At 48.4% G+C, this 20,047-nt stretch overlaps 1 pseudogene across 1 annotated transcript in view; it reads left to right on the forward strand.

Moving 5' to 3' along the window:
• Positions 1 to 20,047, forward strand: part of LOC149366272 (uncharacterized) — a 33,409-nt pseudogene that overhangs the window by 6,703 nt on the left and 6,659 nt on the right. Inside the window, exons 2-7 of the transcript XR_016283692.1 lie at positions 7,393 to 7,595; positions 11,914 to 12,070; positions 14,214 to 14,436; positions 16,733 to 16,787; positions 18,338 to 18,453; positions 19,006 to 19,612. The product of XR_016283692.1 is annotated as an uncharacterized LOC149366272 (transcript). The remainder of the gene's footprint in view (positions 1 to 7,392; positions 7,596 to 11,913; positions 12,071 to 14,213; positions 14,437 to 16,732; positions 16,788 to 18,337; positions 18,454 to 19,005; positions 19,613 to 20,047) is intronic.

Below are 20,047 nucleotides of genomic sequence, written 5' to 3' on the forward strand. Positions count from 1 at the left end.
CGGCTTGATTCCGGTCTCTTGGAGCGCAATTACATCAGGAGGTGTGAGTTGTGTGTGTTTATATATTGTTTTAAGAGGGCGCGTGGCGCTAGCCATCCCCTGCTCAGCGAGGGCGCCTGACGGCCGTTCTTCGGACATGGCGTGAGGATGCGAGAGCGCCATGTTTGGCGCACCTGGAAGGCATAATTTTTTTTTTGTTCAGCGGAATTGACCGCGTTGTGCATTAGTTTGTATATTATTACGTTTGGGCAGATTCTGACAGGACTTATTCGTTAAATTTAGCGAAGCACGCTATTTAGTTTTGATTTATTTTTCCGGTTCATTGAGTGATTGACTGAGTCATCACGGATTTATTTGGCTGATCTATCGTGTCTAATAATTGATCGATTCTTTGATTGACTTCATTGATTCATTGATTGATAGTATTGATATGCTGATCGACTGATTGATTGGTACGCTATTTAGTATATGGGCAAGGTTAAAAAGGGGCTTGTCCTTGTATTCTTTTTCGTCCGTTTGTATTTTTACACCCCTTTTCAACCATGCATTACTGCAAACTTTTCCGATTTTCTCCCCTTCTTAGCAGATGGTGGTTTAACATTGCATTGAGTCACTCGTGAAACATTAAAAGGTACTGGGAATGATGGGTTCTGTCGACCCCACCAGGTGGGAATCAGTCAGCGCTAAACGCCACCTCTTGGGCTCGTGCTCTGACTCAGGCTTGTACTACCAGATTAGAGCAGGCCGGCAAGATCTCCCACTTTTGCGAGCCTACAAGCTTCAGGAACTCGGGCGGTGAGTCTTCTGGACACAAAGCGACGTGGCCCATGAGGAATACGGTGGTGCAGTGGAGGGCCTCGGATAAATGTCGACCACCTGGGGTACCGTAACGTGTGCTGGTATCGCACAGTACACGGGCACCATTTGATTTGCCTCCATCGAAAAGCGGCCGGGATCAAACCGCGGTCTTCGGATCAAGCGGACGAGCGACCTAACCATTGAACCACTGTGGTGGGGCTCATTGATTGATCAATTGATTGAATGTTCCGATTGATTGATTTGATCAGACTCATTGATCGACTCATTAACTGATAATCCACCTGAGTGATTGGTCGATTGATTGATTGAGTTGATATATTGTAATGATTAAATACCCCTATTCAGGGGCATTTGAGGTGTACAAGAAATAAATAAATAAGTAAATTGACTGACTGATCAGTCAGTTGACCGATTAATAAGTAATTGATTGACTTGTCTATTGATTTTATGGATAATTTAATTCATTCATTGAATTTTTGAGTGGACGACTGATTCGTCGATCTACTGATTGATTGAATTTGATATGTTGATCAGCTGACCAATTCATCAATCACTTAACCGATTAATCAGTTACTTCACTGATTGGTCGGTCACCCAATATACTCGGGGACTGTCTGATTGGTCGATCAACTGATTGATTTAATTGATACATTGATTGAAGCTAATTTATTAATTTTATGTGATTTACAGATTGATTCATTCTGCCATTGAATAATTGAGTTGTTGGTTGGTCAGTCGATTGATTAATTTCATTTGATGTGCTGATCAACTGGAAGATTAATCAAACGTTTGACAGATTAGTTGATCGATCAACTGATCGATTGAGTGACTGCCTGTTTAGCCGATCGACTGATTGATTCAATATGTTGGTCAATTGACGGGTTGATAATCATTTGACTCGTTCATTCATCGATCTGGCGACTGGTTGATTGACTGATTTATTTAGGTTGATATGTTGATGAGTTGACCGATTGATTGATTCATCGACTGATTGATATATTGATTTACTGATAGCCTGCCTAGGTCCTTATTTATTAAATAATTGGTTTTTGAGGAAATGAAATGGCGCTGTATCTGCCTTACATATCTCGGTTTGTCTCGGCATTTCGGGTTGTCTCTTCAAAATTGCAAATTTAGACCGGCTTCCTAAGTGAACTTATCAGACTAGGGCTGTGTGAGATTTTGATGAGACATCCCGGGATGCACCTAAGGCAGTTCCAAAGGGTACTTAGCTCTGTTTCTGACCGCGTAAAAATCCCGGAATCTTTCACATATCTTTTTATACAGTTAGTGGTATACGGCCGAATAAAAATCGGAGAACTGCAATACCCTGGCGATATCCGAACCGCAAAAAAGCTGAGTTCTTTGTTACTTTCTATATTAACTTTTTTTTACTATTTCAAATACTGCTTTTATTTTAGTACTGTGTTAATTTAAATAAATGCTTCAGCGCAAATTCCACCGCTCAGTACTTCGATGACTTTAGCTTTATCATTCCCAGCAGCTGACGCTTTGAGGTCTGCCGCTTTGTTAGGTGCCGAATTTGTGTTACTTCAGCGGTGATGATAGTATCGAGCGAGAGGTTTAGTTAAATTGCGGTAGACCGTTATTCTCGAGAATTAGCCTTCAATTTATTTGGCTGGAAAGAGTGTGAATGCATTTTACCGATGCTATATTATAACGAACACTATGCTGCGCTTCGACACATAGTGGGGTTCAAGCAACTTACCCAGACCTGCGAGGTCACTAGTTCGACTCCCGGTGACTGTGGCCGCGTTCCAGCAGTTTATTCACTCTTCTTAGTCGAGAGCAAAAATTGTCAGTGGCTTAGCTCGGCTTTCCCGGATATACTTATCGAAAGCTAAGCCGAGCACCACGGCCAGGCAAGCGGTGTGACGTCATACCGAACGGTGGCGGCGGCTCCGCGGCGAGGCGCATGGTGTGACGTCATGCCAGATGGCGCCGTGAGCGCGGCGTTCCCCAGCTGCGGCGGTTGCTAGGCAACGGCTCAAGGTCGATCTCTGTGCCTCCTCGGAGGACCGCCACAACGAAATCGCAAGTCGTGGCCGGTGTAGCTTTCGCTACAAAAAAAAAAAAAAAAGGCTGCCCATATTCTGAGGATCCAGCCTTGCGGACTATATTTCCGGGAATTTCATAGTGCATGTTAGTAATATTATTTACTCGAATTCGAAATTCCTACCATAAATTTTAGTGTTCAGCGTCGCGCGGCTCAAAGTGGCAGACCTGGAAACTAGAAGCGCTTGTCGAGATTTTATCGGATTTCAAAACTTAGCTTTCCGTAACATGGTTGAGATACACAATACCGCAATTCGGAATTTGGTTATCAGCTGGAAGATGCCCAGCAGAGGGAACTTATGGAACGTCCGAAGCACAACACGAAAGTTACGGCGCCATCTTCACTCAGCTATGAGCCAGTACTCATCCCGGTTGCATTGCCAAGAACATTGACATTTGCAGAGAAGTGCTTAGCCCTCACTTCCAGTGAATGAATCCGCATGCCCTTTTCGACCGCCGCCGTAAACAGCCCTCCCACCTTTCTGAGAGCTCCTGAACGGGAGAGAGACGATACCCTAGTGAAAACGGTCTATAGAGAGCCTATACACTTCTTATAGACTCTATTGCCTTCCTATAGATATTTATTTTTGAATATTCATTGTACATAGAGCGTCTATAGACAAAAGTGTACTAAAAGTGTATGGCCATGTAAAAGTGTATGGCCAGTCTGTCTATAGCATTTGTATTGCCTGTTGAATGTTCCCTAAGATTTGTCTATAGAGAGTTATTAGACTTCTTACACAGAAGTGTATGGACGGTCTATCGACTGTCTAAAAAAATTTTTTGTTAGGATACGGCTCTTACCGTACTAGTTAGAGAGCAGCGTATTTTCTAAAAGTTGGTGCGAAAGAGCTCCTTAGAGCACTGAACATCTCTCCAAACCTGCCGCACCTGGTATTCTGTTGGACATATATATTGTGCAAATTTCTGCTTTGGCGCACCTCGGAAGTATACCAGGTATTTCGCCTAAGACGTTCAGCAATATTTAAATATAGTGCGACGGGGGCTTCTTTGAGTTGGAAAGACGATTTTTTCCGGAAAAGCATGGTCATCGGTTCAGCTCGTCAGTCTTCAGCAAAGGCGCGTTAACTAGTAGGCTGGTTAACTAATTGTGAATAATCAAATTATTAACTAATACTGTTGGTAACCTTATTTATTTACGAGCGATTGTTGCCCACGATCAATAATATCCGTAATAGTTTCTAGAATTTCTAAAACGCAATTAGCCTCGGCACTGTCGTGGAAGAAGTTTTGGCTACTTCGACGAGGTTCGCGCACTGGAGGCGTTGCTTAGTCTGCAGCCTTCACGAAAGCGCGAGCATTTCAGCGCGATATAGACAAAATCTGTTGGGCCACAGCGCCGAGGGTAACTACGTTTTCAAAATTCTAAAAACTGATGTGGCTATTACTCACGGTGAGCTACACGCCTCTAAGTAACTAAGGAGAGTAGTAACAAGAATAGCTGGAAAACGAATTATTCAGTAACAGTTAACCAGCTCACTAGTTAGCAGGTCTTAGCTATATTCTGACGCGGTACACCGCTCACAGTGCAATGGTAAAAAAAAAAGCGCTCTTCCAACACTAAAAGCCTGTTAAAAAAAATAGAAAACATCTTAGGTGATACACCTGGTATATGAGCACGGCCAGCTATTTGGGCCCTGTGTCTACATTCGCCGCCAGTATATTCCGCGCCAGAGAGGCCGCTCACATTCACATCGACGCTGACAGCGCCTGTCCTTGAAGGCTGATTTCCCCTCACAGACACCTCTCTTGAGACGAAGCCCATCTCCGGGTGTGGGAGACTTTCCCGGCTGCTAAAAAGGCTCCATGTGCGCAGTCTATGCACAAGGGCTCGATGCCTCCACTCTTTGGTCAGTGGTCCTCATCCTTTCTCATAACATCTGACCCATTGTTGCAAGCTACATCTCTTCGCAAGTCTGGCAAAAAAGAAGCAAGCTGTTGTTTCGCTGCAAAATAACAGGGGATGTCCTATCACTATGGCATCGGCCGAGAATCAGGAGTGGCATACTGTTACTGAGGAGTAAGTGAATGTCCATTGATGGAGAGCAAAGTAAAAAAATAGCTGCCGGAAAGTCGAGGCATGAAAGCGTAAACTGATGCAAGAAAACATGCATTGAAAGAACAAAAAAAACATAACTAACATTGCGCTGCAGCCGAACGATACCTCTGTCGTTTGTCTAGTAGCCAGTAGCCAAGAGAAGACAGGAACAATGTGATGACATTCACTTCCCGAAAAGAACATATGACGAAGAGAAATTGTGGCGGAATGGAGGAATTGACTGCAAGGTAGAAACGTTACCGTATCAGGTATGCCCCAGCAGACAATCATGCAAAATCACCAGCGGCCTTCGTGATAAAGATACATTATGCGGTGCGGATCACCTATGGTAGGTGGCGACTCATGGGAGGCTTTCTTGCCTTCGTGGATTAGCAATAGTTTGAGAGCTCGATATCTGCACCGGTAGCCTCAATTTAATAAACGCTACGTGCAAAAAACCCGGCCTACTGGAATGGCCGCTCACGATGAAGGGCCTCCTCTGTTAGCAATTGATGAAGACCTCCAGTGTTGCTCGACTTGTTGCCTATGGTGCTTTCTCGAGAGAAACTTCCCTAACTGATACTAAATAACCAATTCTTTCCTTGCAGCATTTCTTCAACCCGCTTCATTTTGGCACAGTGTGTCGCCGTCACCCTGTTAGAACACCACAGCGCCGGTCAATCGATTTATATACTCTGGTGCTCAACCTCGCTTTGTGCTGAAGAGTGGATTTCGCAAGTCTCCGGAAGTTTTATAACCATTCCGATAGGAGAGAAATGCCGCCTTCTAAAGCCTGAAATGAAAACTGCGGCAGACATTACAGGCTTGGCTGGCGTGCTACTTGGACCGTGATGCCATGCGACAAAGACGGAGCTCTAGAATGATCGAGGAGAGGAGCCGGGTTCGCTTCCAGTGTGTCCCGCTCGGTAGGAGAGCATTACGGTACGGCTCCTGATGGTGTGGTGTCAAGCGTCCTTGAAGGGTCCTTGTGGGGCATGGTGTGCTGTCTTGTGTTCGACAGAGACTTTCTTAGGAGGCCCTAAAACACTTTTCCAACGCCTCGCCACTTAGCATTTTGTTACTCCTGTAGGCTTCACCGTACGTCGCACCGTCGTTCGTGGGTCAAGACGGGCTTGGCAGTGCCACTGATAATGCGAGGTTATCATATATGAGCCACCTTGTGGGGAAGATAGCGACGACGCCTTCGAAGTGCTGTATCGAAAAAGATGTCGACGGTCACCCACTGAAAGGACAGGCTGGAGAATCTGAAGCGAAGCTTCGACCGATACTGCTAAAGCGGTTCTTTGGCTTCCTGTATAAATGCAGGTGTCGTCGCCCTAACATAATAACGCTTTGTTGCGCTTCATGATACTTTGAAGTTTATTGAGGAATCTGAGCTGTCAACACGGCGTACGCGTCGCTCCCCTGGACTGCTTAAAGCTGCTTATAAGAAATTATCGGATCATCAAGAAAAGGAGCAAGCGACTAAAGTACACGTGTCTTATTCGTTGAGTTCCTTGTCTCGGGGTGTTCCAAACGTCCAGCTCAGCTTGGATATAAAGCACGAACCGGTTTCAGCATGAAAATGAGGCTACAGCAGAGGTTTCCTCTTGTACCGGGCGTGGCGTGAGACGTTGTGCTGATGTCTGGTACTGCGTTTTATTTTGTGGCATTGTCGGTGGCGTGGCGTTTACTGCATGGTGTGTTGCTCTGGCGTTGACTGCGTTCTCCTTGCTTCATTCGTTGCTGAACGCATGGTCTTTGCTTTTTGTTTCCAGTGGGATACACCGGTGCTTTGTAAGCTGGCAATCCAGCGGGAAAAAGTAAAAGCCCTTAAAAATACAGACGAAGTCCTCTCATCTCATCCCATTACCACGTCTCTTTATGAAGGTTATGACGAAACCAGAACTGTTCCGCCTGCTGTAAATTGTTCTAGATCGCACTTGCGCAAACCCGATCTCTCGACACAGTATAAATAGAAAAATATAAAAATTGCCCGAAAAAAATTCCCGCGATGTTCATTTTTTCGTCATGCCCTAGATTGCGCTGTAATTTACAGTCGTTTGATATTACAAAGGACAATCACTCCTTTGATTTTATTGAGCCATTCGAAAGAGCGACGAGATTCCTTCCTTCCCATTCTCTTTTTTTATTCGTTAGAGCAGAAAATTGTTTATAACGACATTGCCTTTGTCGTCAATTTCATCTAAGTCATGCCTTTCCAAGTCGTAAATGGCGAAATAGACGTACAGATGAATGATCAAAACTGAGCTGAAAATAAAAAGGATAAAATAGGCAGTAACCTGTCCTCTAGCGCTACCTAGAGGACAGCATACTTCCCTTTCACTCCCATCCAGGCGTATTCGTATGTGCAGCGTAGTGCATGCAGGGTGAAGTGTCCCGCAAACCAACACCTGCTATCCAACCAATTAACGCAGAACGTCCAGAGAGGGCCTGCAGGCAAGAAGCCATTGTGGACGCTGATAAATCCCTCGAGGAACGACCACGTCGTGGCCGGGGTCGCGCCCCCAGGAGGGCGAGGAGAGAGGATCCAGGCCGCTCGGCCGAGGCTCGGCCACCACCGCCAGGGGCCGCGACGGAGGTCGACGACGCCGCCAACGACGAGGAGCTGCCGGCAGAGGTGGTGAGCCGGACACGGCATTCCTCGGACTCGCGTCCGGCTGCAGTAGCATGTAAAGCCTGTCTCGAAAATGCGCAGCTCTGGGGCACCTAAGGCGTGTAGTGGGGTCCTCTAACACCTGTGGGAGTTCCTAAGGTGGGAACTAGTGAGAACGTGAGTTCCTAGAACCTAGGAGACGTTTAGAACGCTGAAGGTGCAGAAGGAGCCACATTGCATGAGCGGAAGCAGACCCGGTGAGCTGCGTATTCTTGACGTTGTAGCTTTCGCCGGAGGCCATCGAGTACTGGGCACAGTGACAGGCATAACTTGTCCGAACACTCACAAAATATTCGCGCCGTTCCTTGCGGTACAGAAGTATATTTGTGTGTGTGTGTGTGTGCGTGCGTGCGTGCGTGCGTGCGTGTGTGTGTGTGTGTGTGTGTGTGTGTGTGTGTGTGTGTGTGTGTGTCTGTGTCTGTGTGTGTGTGTGTGTCTGTGTGTGTGTGTGTGTGGGGGGGGGGGGGGAATCGCGCCCGCCCGCCCTGAATGACCAACACCGTACCAAATCTGCATGACGTCAGCGCAGGTATAACACTGCACTGCTCTCCAGTCCAAGAGATCAATTAGGCTCAAGCCCGAGGGGATAGCATTTTTATTGACCTTCATGCAAATAAATGCGGCGGTTATTATTGACGACATATACAAAAAGCACTGCCGCGTCATTTACCAGAAAAAAAAAGTCCTCTCGTAGTGGTCGGGGAAATAAATGAGCTCGCTGGCTCCTTGTGATTTTCATAATGCAGTGCTTACAGCTGCGGTCAACAAACAAATGCCCTACTGAGCGTAGTGGTACGGTTCCTAGCAATTCGCCTAAATCGAAATTCGACCGCCGCGGCCGGGATCGAGCCCGCGCTTTCGGGTCAGCAGCCGACATAACCACTGATCAACCGTGGTGGCGGCATGTGGCAGGTTGTCTCAGATTATGAATGGCACTTTACCATTATCTTTCGAGAGGAAAGCGTCAGAACAGTTGTATCTTACCGGTACTCACTCATGAGAAAGAAATGTGGTGGCTACCGAAAATGGTTTAGCTTAGTTCAGGACAACGCAGCCAGCTATAAAAAGAAAAATGATGGCTGTAACATTAAGAGATCGGAAGCGGGCGGAGTAGGTGAGAGAACAAACACGGGTCAATGACATCCTAGTCGAAATCGAAGAGGAAGAAATGGGCTTGGGGATGCGTAGCACTGGCAGGCAGAAAGCTAGGTGGGCAGTGAGAAGTTTGCGGGGATACGGTAGTCGCAGCTGGCAAAGGACAGGGTTAATTGGAGAGACATGAGATAGGCCTTTTCCTGCAGAGGGCGTAGTGATGATGATCATGATAGCGTGGCAGTAGCGTCTACAAGAAGTTTATAGACACTGTCTAGATCATCCTCGTAAGGATACAAAGCTTCCTAATGACAACTTTCTATCCGGTCGACTCGTCAGCCTGCCTTCTCACGGGGTGCAGTGTAGCCCCCTGCAGAAAATGTTACCCTGAAGCTCGCAGTGGCTGTTCCCGTTCATTGTGCTTCCGATTTGCCCTTGTTTCTGAATGAGTGACCAAAGAAAGGCAAGTTTATTTGATTGACATTCATCGAAAAATGCTGGGGCTTTCGGTGTTTGCTGGTTCGGGCAGCGCGAAAAGCAAGGACTGATAGATGTGCGGACAATCACAGCGCTGCCAGAACCGACGATGTGAAACCAAGCAGCCCTACAGAAGGCGCTTCGTGGTATTTGCTGAACGCTCAGGAAACGATCCGCTGATGTTGTGGCGGGCATCGGTTTACTCCTCGCTCATGGTCGCTGTTATACGTGTAGAATATCGACATCGGTCCTGATACGCTTGCGAATTTCTCTGATACCTCTCCACAGTCTTCATTCTCGCGGCAAAAAAGCGCTCATCGGCTAGTCCCCACAAAAAAATGGTCTATAGACTGTCCATTGACATCTTATATACACTATTGCCTTCCTATAGTTATATATTTTTGTTTATTCGTGGTGTATAGGCACTGTATTTTTTTTTATGGCATACTGCAGGCCGTGAGGCCCAAGCAGGAGTGGATACAGAACAGAACACAAATTGAGCAATAATACCAAAGTGCAAACAGAAAACGAGCAGAGCGAAATGACGTGGAAAAGAAAAAGAAACTAACAAAACAAACTAAAAACTAACTAACAATGGTTACTTATCAGGTCAAGAGACCGTACACACGAAGCTGGTAAGCTGTTCCAGTCACTGGTGGTTTGGGGAACGAAAGAGTGCTGAAATAAGTTAGTCTTTGCAAAGTACGGGGTCAGAGAAAGGGGGTGGGGGTGTCGGGTTTGTCTGGTGTTCTGTAGATTAAGATACGGCGAAGAATTAATTCCAAGTTTATGGTTAAATAACAAAAATAAGAATTTCAACCGAAGAAACTTGCGCCGGGACTGAAGGGTTGGTATTGAATTCGACTGCATTAATGCAGAGACAGAAGCAGTTCTATTGTATTGCGAAAACATGAATCGCACAGCTTTTCTTTGGATCCGCTCAAGTGCTTTTATGTTAGTGAGAGTATACGGGTCCCATACAATGCACGCATATTCCAATTTAGTCCTTATAAAGGTTTCATATGCTAGTCTCTTAACCTGAAGTGGTGAATCTTTTAGTTTATGGCGCAACAAGCAAAGTTTTCGTAAGGCAGACGAGCAAGTGTTAGAAATGTGAGTGTTCCAAATTAAGTTGTTTGTTAATGTAACACCAAGATATTTATATTCAGTTACTTTGGTAATTTCTCCTGAACCCAGAAAAAAAGGAGCGTTTAAATGGATTAGGTTTTCTTGTAACACGTAGTAGGACAGTCTTTTCGAAGTTAAGTTTCATGCCCCATCGTTTACACCATGCGTGGATACTATTAAGGGACGTATTTAGTATTGCCTGATCGTCAGCTGATCAGATCTCATTGAAAATAATACAGTCATCAGCGTACATGCGAATCTGTACAGGTTCATTAACCACATCTACAATATCGTTACAATATATCAAAAACAACAGTGGCCCAAGCACACTGCCCTGAGGGACACCAGATGTGACCGGAAGAGCGCAAGAATCATCTCCATTAATAGTTACGTACTGTTTGCGTTGTATTAAGTACCTCGATACCCAAGCAATAATAAAATCTGGCAGCCCTATCAGTTCAAGTTTCTCAATTAATTTATTATGGGGTACTAGGTCGAAAGCCTTGCTGAAATCCAAGAAAATTAAGTCTACCTGGCCAGCCCTATCCACGACGGAAGCAAGGAAGTGAAATATGGCGACTAACTGAGTAGTTGTAGAAAACCCTTTCCTGAAGCCGTGCTGGTGTTGCGACAGAATGTTATTTTCTTGAAGAAATTTTGAAATGAGGTTAGACACAATGTGCTCCATGAACTTACAAGAAGAACATAATATAGATATGGGGCGGTAGTTATATAAAGAAAGCGGGTCACCCTTCTTTAGGACGGGCACCACACGTGCAGTCTTCCAATCGACAGGTATGGACGCAGTACTAATGGAAGCTTGAAATATAACTGCGAGGAACTTGCTTAGTGTTTCAGCGTAACGGCGAAGGAACGCGCCAGGTATACCATCAGGTCCAGGTGAAGATTTAACTTTCAGTCGGAGCAGCATGTTAAGTACTCCCTCATGCGAAATCAAATCTGTGACATTCGGAAAATGAGAATGGAATGTTGAAAATGACGGTTCATCGGGCATGGAGAAAACGCTGTGAAAATATTGGAAAAACATTCTGCCCAAAGTGCATGCATATATACAGATCTTTTATAGACCGTCCGTAGGTTTGATTTCCCTATAGACTGCTCTATAGGATTTTTCTACAGAAAGGCTATACACATTACAGGCAAAACGTTATGGAAAGAAATTTTTGCAAGAGCCCTCCTTAAGGGAGCAACTCCCTTAACGACAACCTGAATCCTCGAGAAGGCGGAAAAAAAATTCGCGGCTCATATCGCAGAAAGGTCTGAAATCGCTCGCGTCCGCTCTTCTCATCTCCGTTGGGCTTCTTATGGGAGGGTACGGCGCGCCGTTCCTAGAATCAACGGGTGTTGGTTCGAAACTAACGCCGTCCGCCAACAATGCAGCGCTGGTTGTGCTTCTGCCTCGTTCACGAAATCCTCCGCCAGCCTAAGCCGCTTGGCCGAGCCCTTCCCGTCTCGGCCTGTTGTGACGATAGAATTTTTGTTCATGGCTGCATGTAAGTAACCTAGGCTGCAAGTCAGAACCTGTAGTCTTAGTCTCTCATCCTCGCCTGTGCCCTACGTGCAGTTCAACGAGGCGATGATGGACGAGCTGGCCCAACACTATGTGGACAATATCCTGCCAGACCTCTCTACAGTAATCTCGTCCAGGGACAGGGAGTCGTCCCAGCCCAGCTGCACCTCCCGCGCTCACGGCGACTCGGACGCCGGGAAGCGACGCCGCGGTGAGAGAGACATGCACCACTTTAGGACACAGCTTTCGGGCTCACTAGAGTTACTGTATTATAACTACCTAGAGTTTGGTGTAGCCCTCCCAAGTTGCTCCAGAAAGTATCGCAGTCATGCGCCAAAGCCTTACTTATGCTTGCAGCAGACGCTATACCGCGCAACTCGGACGGGGAAATAACCGAGCGATTACCATCCGCAGTCTCATTCCCACATATTTTTCCGTGGACGCTGGTTATATACATGAATATACCGAGTGAAAGCCTTCGAAAAACTCGTCTCGCTGTGTGGCTTTGCCGCATGACTTGGATGCTTTGTGCAGCCCACAGGCGCTTTCTTCAAGCGGCATATATCGGGCCCTTAACACTAATAATACTCTAACAATGTTCTGTGAGACGAGGTTGATGCTTTTCCTGCTCCAATGGACTTCGACGGTGACGTAAATGAGCCGCGAAGCGGCTCAAAAGCAGACCCTGTGGCCTGAAACTTTTGACCGACCCTGTACTTTAGAAAGTGTAGCGGTCAACAACAACTGGCGCCATCTGTAGGTCACATTCTGCGTGAGTACGGCGATAGTTAGCACGTGCTGTTTCAAATGCGCTGCAAAGGCCTGTGCAATAGTTTCTCCGCTCCCTTCGACTGATTATGACGGACAACTGAAAATCTGTGCTGTGTGCCCAACGTTCACAACTACTAGCGGTATTTTAGAATGTTCAGCGCCATGCGCCTCGCCGTGGTAGCCACGCGAACTAAAATCGGGCGCTCAGATCGTCTGGACTCACGCGCGGGCAAGTTCATCACCGCAGCCAACGCTGCCAAAATTGAAGGGAGCACTAAAACTCCGCCTTAGGGGTGTGGCATGGTATCTTTAGTCGGTTAATGTCCGTGTATGCTGAATTGGTAATTCCTACTTAAGATCCATAGATGGCGGCGAGTCCTCACATACCACTACCAGCGCAGTGACACAGCAGTTAAATGATGTGCCCCTGCACTGGCAGGTGGCGCTTTCTATCCTAGCCACCAGTCAGGATTTTGCGACCCATGTTGCTCTTCCCGGGCAACCTCTCGCGCATCTGCTGGGGCCCAGCTGAAGCGGTTGCTAGGCAACAAACCCTAGAGGTCGTTTGGTAGCCACACCGCCACGAGCACACGCGACGAGGCGAGCTCGAGTAGTGTTGCTTTCGCAACAAAAGAAAGCTGTGACAGCACCTTGTTCTCGCACAGTGGGCACCGCAGCTGTCTTGCTCTCGCCGCGCGGGTTCGAATCCGAGTCGCGGCAAAATTTATTTCCACTGCTTATTTATTCAACGTCAAGGCATCAGCGGCGAAATGGCTTTTGCAGCTTTAGTCGTGATGTAGAGCTTACGCTCTGTAAGGCAATAAGATTGCGATCTGGTTAGACCTCACGGGAAAGTGCCTTAGCTATCTCATTCCATTTTCTACTGTGGGTCGAAAGAACGAGAACTTGTCTGCTTTAGCGAATGTAGAGCTACAACATTAGGACCGATCGACATGTCGAGTTTGTCTAGCAAATAACAGCGTTCTAATATCATGAGCTCTTCAGACCGAGGTCTACGCCTATTACCTAATAAGTAAGAAAAAAATTACTACCTAAACTTTCTATTTCGAACTTCAGATCGCTTATTACAAGCTGACTGGTTACAAGTTGTACGCGGCTGTTGTTGTGCGTTAATTTTTGCATGGTACTCTCGTTGCTTTAGTAAGTTGTGGCGTTTATGGAAATGCCACATGCACTCTCAGCATGAATACACCTGTAAGAGAGTAAACGTGGGAAAGCCGTCTACAAGCGCGTACCCTTTTATAAAAGGTAGTGCGGTGAAGGACAGCTTGCGCCCTTTCTACTCCTTCCTGTGCAGAGCGTACCCTTGGCTCGGCATTTAAATGTCCCCAATGAGACACGTCTCTCCTTCTGTAGACAGGGCCGCATTTGTGATTCGCGCCCTCCGCTCCACTTAAATCCGGCCACGGAATGAGGCAGATTGACAAACTAAGGAGGGCTCTCTTTGGTTGACGGAAAGAGCGCAACGAGAAATGCCTGGCTGCTTTTCGTGTGTGAGGAAACACTTCCGCTCAGCCTCGAAGTGAACTCTAACCATGGCATCACCCGGCGTGGACGGGCAGCTTCTTCAGCGCCCGGCAAGCGTTCCAGAAGCTCCCGCCACATGGCGAGCCCAGAAGACAAGTGCACGGTGCCCAAACTCCCTCCGGGTCCCCTGGCCGAGCTGCTCCCCGCTGGCACTGAAGTTCGCAGGCCTTAGGGAAAACTGGTTCAGCTGGTGGCAGAGGTCATCCACGAGAGTCCGCAAAGGGCGCTCCGTGTACAACATGTGTACAAGGCGCTCCAGTGAGTCCTTTGCTCTCTTTATTTGGGAGGGGACGGGGTTGTGCAGAACTCCGGCCTGAGTGCGAGCAGCGGCTGCTGTAAGGACACTTTTGATTCAGTAAATGCCGGTTCGATTGCCAATTGTGTACCAGTCCATGATCGAGAGAGGCTGGGCAGATGGTTCTTGGTGATCACAAAGTGAACAGGAGAGGGGAAAGCATCGGGGTGCTTGCCAACGTTTCGACCAGAGGTCTAGTCTTCCCCAGACGAAGAATTGTTGGCATGCACCCCGGGGCTTTCTCCTTCCTTGTTCACTTTGTGGTAGGTGTACACCGGTGCTTAGGGCGCTGTCATAAGGAACCGTCCTGTTCGCTGCTGTGAGCCTGTGGCCTACACAGGACGCTTTTTACCGCTGCTTCAACTGGAATGGTACAGTCACCTTCCTCACCGTGGAACGATAAACAAACAGCCTTCAGGGTCCATCGTCAATGAGCTTGATTAGGAGCCCGCCATACAAGACCTTTAGGCACAGAAGAATGGTACGTGTGCTGAAGTTGTGTAGCTAGGAATCAATCTCGGCCGCGGCGAGTCGAGTCTCGATGGAGGTGCAATTCTAGGGACACCTTGTGCTTGGCGATGTCAGTGGACGTTGAAGATCCCAAGGTGGCGGAAATTTCCGGCGCCCTACACTACGGTGTCCTTCATCGGCTGAGTGGCTTTGGCACGCTAAACCCCCATAAACCGTAAACCTGTTTAACTCGGAACAGTGAACTGTTCGACAAAATTTCCTGTGTAGTGGAAAGGGCATGAAGACAATACAAAATCAGAGCTCATTTAATGGCAGAACAAAAGCCTGAGACGATCGCCCTTGTGTAAGGCGCTAGTACAATGCAAGCAGACACCTTCCTACAGGTGAGAGGTTCTTGAGGAAACAAGCGCCGAAGTAGTGCCCTAATAGTCAGGAGGGCACAACAGCTTTACGTAAGGAGCAGTGGCTCCTGCGCTACATAAGGCTGACGACGACTGTGCCTGGCCTTAGCCCCGTCATTTGAAACGAGGAGCGGTGTGTTGTCTACCCAACCTTTGTAGCGAAAGCTACATTAGCCACGAACTTGCGATTTTGCTTCGACGGTTCTCCGAGGAGGCACAGAGACCGACGTTGAGCCGTTGCCTAGCTACCGCTGCAGCTGGCGGACACCGCGCGCTCGCCGCGCCATCTGGCATGACGCCACAACGCGCGCCTCGCCGCGGAGCTGCCCTCGGCCGTTTGGTAAGACGTCACACCGCTTGCCTCGTCGTTGCGCTCGTTTTCGCTACGTGTATCCTGGCGCAGGGGCGCTAACCCACCACCAGTTATTCGTCTTAGCTGTCCCTTTATAACGCGTCTTTGATCTATAACCAGCGTGAAGCACAAACTCAAGAAGGCGTTCGGGTTCAGAATTCCAGGTGCACGTAAGAGGACTGCGAAAAAGTAATTCAAGTAAACGAGGACACCGACACAAGCTTTGTTCTTGTCTAAGACCCCATCTAGGGTTAGTGCGCCTGACCGTATATGCAGCTGAGTTTTGCATGCTTGACAAAGTTAAACCTGCCGCCTTATAACACCCAAGTCTGTTCTATAGAAGCGGCGTGAAACATTTGAAGGGAAAGGCAAAACCCAGTTCGATGCAGTTAGCGCTTGAAGTCTTGCTCGTTGTATTCTGCGACGCAGTTTGCAGCGAGTGCTGATCGCTTGACCGCAGATAAACCTCGGGCGCCGGCTGTACAGGGTTCGAATCCCGGTTCCGGCGAGGGCTCAACTGTTTTCAAGGGTCTACGGCTTTCTCACAGGTGGAACACTGGGAGAACGCATGCTCCCGAGCCCCTATTCCCGAACTGCAGTCAATGTAGACGTGTCCACTTGGGTTCACACTGTTTGGTTGAATCCCAAAATGCGGATTTGGCTGCAGTGGGACCCCAGCTTTGACCCATCTTTCAAGTTACGCCATATCGGCTGAAACCGCACTTGCCATGGAATAAATCATGATAACCTAAAAGTTATTATCACAAGCCTTGGTCTGTGAGGTTAAATTTCAATGAACTTCCAAACGAGGAATCCACGGATGAGTATGAATTAAAGGGGATGAGACCATCTGCGCAACTAACGCGGTGGGAGGCGGCGTAGACAGCGTCTGTCGCTTTTGGTAGAAAAATAAAACATGAAGCTACAGTGTATACCAGCGCGTCTATTGGCGCTGGGAGACATCAGTCCGCATGTAATGTTCCCGTGTGTCGCATTTCCATAATTATCCTGCTTTGCTGCTCCTTCACTTTGCAGGAACAGGTATCCCTTTTTCAAGTTCATGAGCGCCAGTCAGGTGACCTCCTGGAAGGTGAGCGAAGCTCCAAGACGGAGTTGAAGATTTTTTCTGACATATCCCGTGGACGTCCTGCGGACGTTCAGTTGACGTTTAGTGGCCATGCGGTTTGCCAGACTGTATCAGTTGAGACGGCGGAGAGCGGTCATTCTCCTTAGAAGATAACACCTGGATCAATAAATAAAATTGCAGTGTGTGTGTGGCAGGGGGGGGGGGGTGATTAACGAGATGTCCACAAACTAGGAAATCGAAATTCGAATATGAAACCAGTAAACTAATTTCGGATGATCCATAAACCACAACATCTTAAGTATGTCGAGAAGAGCAGTGCCTTGTAGGTGGGTAAGCAAAAAGCTTAACGCGTGGTTTGTGCACAGGCAACAGCGATAAGAAATACGAAGAAAATGCGGACTCGATGACCAAAACATACCTGTACCCTTAGGCGTTCAACCTGAAGAGAGTTCTGGACGGATTTTCGGGTCTCTATAACAATCGATTACTCTCCTCTTCGTGGACGTGCTGAACTTCGTTGGGCAGCAAAAGGCGCACTTTTCAGTTAGAAAAGTGGATGTAAAAAAGAAAATTTTTCCCACTAGTCTTCTAAAACTGTTCACTCTGTTATCGCCAGTTATGAACTCAACTTCATAATTGCCTGCTAGATGTGCAAGACTGTGTGCCATAAACTCGAGAGACCAGGAACATAAACAAGCTGACGTTGTCATACTTTCCGTTTGAAAATGACCTGTCAGCGACATTTCTATATAGTTTTCATCTTTCCTAGCTAACAGACGATCCGTTTCCAGCAAAAGTCACCAACTTTTCACTGGAAGGCTGCAATATGTAGATACCGGCCTATTTCAATTCGGAAATTCTAGAGGCCCATAAACAGTGCGATGTCAGTGCACGCTAAACATCCCCAGGTGGACGAATTTTCTGCAGCCCTGCACTACGGCGTCTCTCATAGCCCGAGTCGCTTTGGGACGTTAAACCCCATAATACCAAACCAAACCATTCATTGCACGCTGACTGAACGGCTGTGTTTCATAATGCTTTAGCTATCTTCATCACGATTAGCGGCAACACGAGAGCACATGGGTTCGCGTGCCTCTAGCGCATTTTAACTGGACCACCAGGAACCAGCGTATATGCGCAGCGCGCGCCTGACATCCACTGAGCTCATATGCACTGGTACCTCGTGGCGCCGCTATAATACACTGGTAGTAAGCGAGGCTGCGTGCTACCGTGTTCCCGCTAACCACGATGAAGGTAGTAGAGACGTCCCCACACACCTGTCAAGGAGCGCTCGAACGGCGCACCGGTGCGCACTGGCGGTACCTGGGAGCGCCGTATGGCTGGAAACGTCACCATATCGGGCATGAACGTTCGCATGAATCACGGCTTACTTGTGGTGTTTCTCAAAACCCTATTGAGCCCGTCAGGCGGCGGCGGATGTCGTAAACACAGAGCACCACTCCAGTGCTCTATAGACAAGTGTGTAGACATATCTGCACCTATAAGAACGGCGGTCGCCTGTTTAAAATGCGCTCCTGTGTCCACTGTCGCAGAGCTCTATACGCCACGCACTTTTCCAAAGATGGTTCGTCAAGGTGTACCCACCAGCGGCAGACCAGGCCGGCCCCCGTACCAAGAGCAACTTCTGGCGAGTCAACTACAGCGAGAGGCAAGTGCGCTTGCGCAGTGGTGAGCTGTTGGTTGGCGGAATGCGATAGCATTAGAGGCCTCGTCGTGCGGACAGTGTTACGGCGTAAGCTAAATTTCGCCCCGCTGATTGGCTGGAAGGAGGATGCGACACCAGGCCGGGCGGTTCCGGTTGGCTGGCCCGTGTGTGGCGTGTTGCGCTAGCACTCGTTGCGAGGGGAAGTTTGACGACGTGAAAAGGCATGCTCGACTTTCGGTGTGCCGCTCGCCAGACTTATACAAACACCAGTGTTTCACCAGTGTTTATTTTTTCATTTGTTAGTAACCTCGAGGTACTAGTGGAATTGCACAGGGGAGCGGCATATTGAACAGAAAACAAGAAACTGGGCAGTAAAGCAAAGTGAAAATTACTGTACCATTCTGCGATGTTGACTAACGTATTCCTAAAATGTTGGCGGGTTTAACAAGGGCGACGAGTCTAGTAAGGCGGTTCAAACGCCGGGATGCGGGATGGACAAAACTGTCTGAAGAGCCCTCACAACCTGCCACTTCTTCTACCCTATCCGGTGCACAGGCCGCGGGAATGGGACATCCCCATGGAACCGCAGTCCAGGCCGGTCCAGGAGGGCATCTTCGACCCGTCGCTTGCTGCTCTGCTGGAGCCATTTAACTCCCCTCCCTTTGCGCCATCGCCACTCCCCCAGGAGCCGCCGGTCGGCTTCGGGGAGCCCCAGCAACCGATGACGTCTGTGTGGTCGCAGCACCTGGACCTGAAGCTTGGCCTGCTGACGCCCGAGCGATCTCCTCCTGCTCAGCAGCACATGCGCACACCGTACACAGTGTTGATCTCACCAGAAACGGTTGGGCCGCAGCAGGCGCAGCCGGAGCCGAAGCAGCTGAAGGAGCCGAAGCAGCAGCCGGTGCCGCAGCAGTCGAAGCAGACGAAGCAGCCGAAGCAGGAACAGCAGCAGCAGCAGCAACAGGAACAGCAGCAGCAACAGGAGCAGCAGCAGGAGCAGCAGCCTGTCGCGTGGCCGAACTCGACTCCTCCACCTCCGTCGACTCCGCAGTCATACAGCGGCGAATCCTGCTGGGGTTCCCCTCCCTGGAACCTGCCCGCCTGGTGCAACGGCATCGACGAGGTTTCAGTTGGCTCCCAGTCGGTCCAATTTTTTGCTCAAGTACGTAATCTTCACATCTAGTCAGGTGGGCAGATGACATTGCGAACTGTGCAATTACGGGATGAGGCAGGCTGGGAGGACAGTTTCAGTTGTACACCGATGGAAGAGGCCGCTAAACGCGACAGCGTAAAGGGCGCCGATCAGCTGAGAAGCCGGCGTGTTTGTATTTCTTGGCGTTGTAACTGAAAAATGGTGATTGGGCGAGAGGGTAGTGACGTTTCTTTGCGCGGGCCATTCGAACACCCCTCAACGATCACAAAGAACAACAGTGATGACGCCGCTACGCAATTCCTCATTGGTCTGCTGGGCCGTGGCGTGATCCCTCCACCATTAGGTAGTGTATCTGAAGGAACAATAGCAATTGCACTGAAAAGTAAAATGGTGGAGCCGAGACTCGAACAGCTGCCCGCTTGGATCGTGAACAGGCGACGCCAC

The sequence above is a fragment of the Amblyomma mixtum genome, chromosome 1 (genome assembly GCF_055824585.1).
Source record: "Amblyomma mixtum isolate Tamu chromosome 1, ASM5582458v1, whole genome shotgun sequence".
NCBI classification, from domain to species: domain Eukaryota; kingdom Metazoa; phylum Arthropoda; class Arachnida; order Ixodida; family Ixodidae; genus Amblyomma; species Amblyomma mixtum.